Genomic DNA, 2,521 nt, shown 5'->3' on the forward strand with positions numbered 1-2,521 from the left:
AATGGCTAAGAGACGAGGATCTCACGTGCTAAGTCGTTCCAGTTTAAACTGTGACTTGGTCCCGGGACCCGCCCCCGCCCCCCAGCTGCCTGCATTTTCACAGGGTCCGCCCCAGCTTCAGAAGCACAGACTCCACGGGGCTCTCATCCCGCTTCCTCTCTCTCCAAGTCTATGAATGGTTCCAAATCACTGCTCTAACCCAGATTCTGACACCGGGGCTTCTAGTCCCTTAAGACCAGGTAGGTGCAGTTTTATAACCTAGCAAGCTGTATTTCAAAGCTGGTTCCAGAAGTTAAGTGTATCTTTGCATTAGGGCATGCATCTTCTTTATCCATTTGTGGAGCCTGCATTCCAACAGATGGTCTCTTGCTCTCCATCAACCAAAAGCCTTGTTTGTGTGTTAGGTGAGACCAATGAGAAGATGAGAGTGTGGATTCACTGTTGGCAAGTTGATGCCTCAAAGACCCCCTTGTGCTCTGAGATTATACCATTCTCTCTCTTATCAAAGCCCAGAGCACACCTTTTCATCTCCCGAACATTCCCAAGGAATCAGAAGCCATTGATGTGTATCAGCAATTTAAATTGTTTTGTCAATGTGCATTAAGTTGCACTTATCTGCATTAAATTCATTAACCATTGTACCACCTAATTATCCCATGTTTGTAGAGATTTGAGAATTCATGGTCCTTCCCTTCCTAAGGAAAATCATTTTTTACGGGCCACGCCTCCGTCTCCGTGCCTTGCCAATGCTTCAAGGTGGCAGGCATGCCGAGTCAGGCAGGATGGCCTTGGAAGCTCAGGAACTGACTCAGCCTGGACGGGGGGAGAAACAATGAAAGAAAGGCAGCCTGGGGTCCAGAGACACCAGAGGGTGGCTGCATCATCCCTGCTCTTGCCTTCAGCTCTGGCCCAGCCTCCTCCTTCCCTGGACTCATGACACATTTAATCCTGGCTGCTGTCCCAGCAGCCCCATGTGCTGTGGGGCCCCAGCCTGCCGTCTATGTTCCGTAACTGAGGGTGGGCTGAGTTCTCTCAGAACTTCCAGTCCCCCATTGCTCCTTCTCAACAGCCGCTGTGGTCTTCCTGTAACAAGGGGAGCTGTGCCCAGCAATGGCACAGACTCACTGAACGGGCGAACCTCAGAAATGTCAGAGAAGACCCAGTCCGACGTCTTCCTCTTCCACGTGTGGAGACGGACGCCCAGGAGGTTTGGGTTTCTCACCCAGCTGGGAAGGACAGCCAAGTCTCAAGTCTAGGCCGCAGGACTCCAGGTTTGCTGCTTGTTCTCCATTTCTAGATGCAGTATTTGGAGATCTAACTCTCAGCAACTGAGACTGGGGCATATCCCCAAAGTAAACTGGGAAGGGAGAAGTCTCTTTATACTCATTCACGCCTTCATTCCTTTATTCAACAGATATCTGTGAGTTCCTGCACCGTGCCAGGAAGCCGAGTTCATAGGGATTTCCCTGGCGGTCCAGTGATTAAGACTCTGTGCTGCCAATGCAGGGGGTAAGGGTTCGATCCCTGGTTGGGGAGCTAAGATTCTGCATGCTGCATGGCGCAGCAAAAAAAAACAAAAAAACAAAAACAAAACCAAAAAAAAAAAGAGTTCATGCTCCCGTGGAGTTTACAGATTACTGATGGAGATAGACGGAGATGACTTAAAATGATTACATAAATAAATATGCAACTGATCACTTGTGAAATGAAGGAAGAGAGAAAGGGAGGAGGAGGAAAGAGAGAATGCAGAATGCTTAATTAAGAAATACTTTCTTGCTAAAAAATGCTAACCGTCATCTGAGCCTTCAGCGAGTCATAATCCTTTTTGCTGGTGGAGGGTCTTGCCTCCACGTTGATGGCTGTTGACTGATCAGAGTTGTGGCTGCTGAAGCCTGGGGTGGCCGTGGGCATTTCTTAAAATAAGGCGATGAAGTGTGCCCATCGATTGGCTCTTCCTTTTGCTTGAGCACTTAGAGGCCCTGCAGAGTTTTAATTGGCCTAATTTCAATATTGTTGTGTCTCAGGGAATAGAGAGGTCCCAGGAGAGGGTGGCTGGTCAGTGGAGCAGTCATAACACACACAACATTGTCAATTAAGTTCACCACCTTCTGTGGATGAGGTTTGTGGTGCCCCCAAACAATTCCAATAGTGACACTGAAGATCAGTGATCACAGATATCATAAAAAAATATAACAACAATGAAAAAGTTTAAAATATTGTGAGAATTACCCAAATGTGACACGAAGTGAGCAAACGCTGTTGGAAAAATGATGCTGATAAACTTGTTCGACAAACCAGCAGTTTGTAAAAAAATGCAATTTCTGCGAAGCCCAATCAAGTGAAGTGCAATAAAACGAGGTCTGCCTGTAGATGGAAAACATGTGATTTGGAAACAGATTTTGGTTTAAATTCTAGTTTCCCCAATTTCAGGTTTGTTGATGCAAGCCATTTCACCTCTTTGAGACTCAATTTCCTTATTCACAAAATGGGAACAATAATACTGCACAGAGTTGCTGGTAGG

The sequence above is a fragment of the Lipotes vexillifer genome, unplaced genomic scaffold (genome assembly GCF_000442215.2).
Source record: "Lipotes vexillifer unplaced genomic scaffold, Lipotes_vexillifer_v1.1 scaffold1321, whole genome shotgun sequence".
In the NCBI taxonomy this organism is placed as follows: domain Eukaryota; kingdom Metazoa; phylum Chordata; class Mammalia; order Artiodactyla; family Lipotidae; genus Lipotes; species Lipotes vexillifer.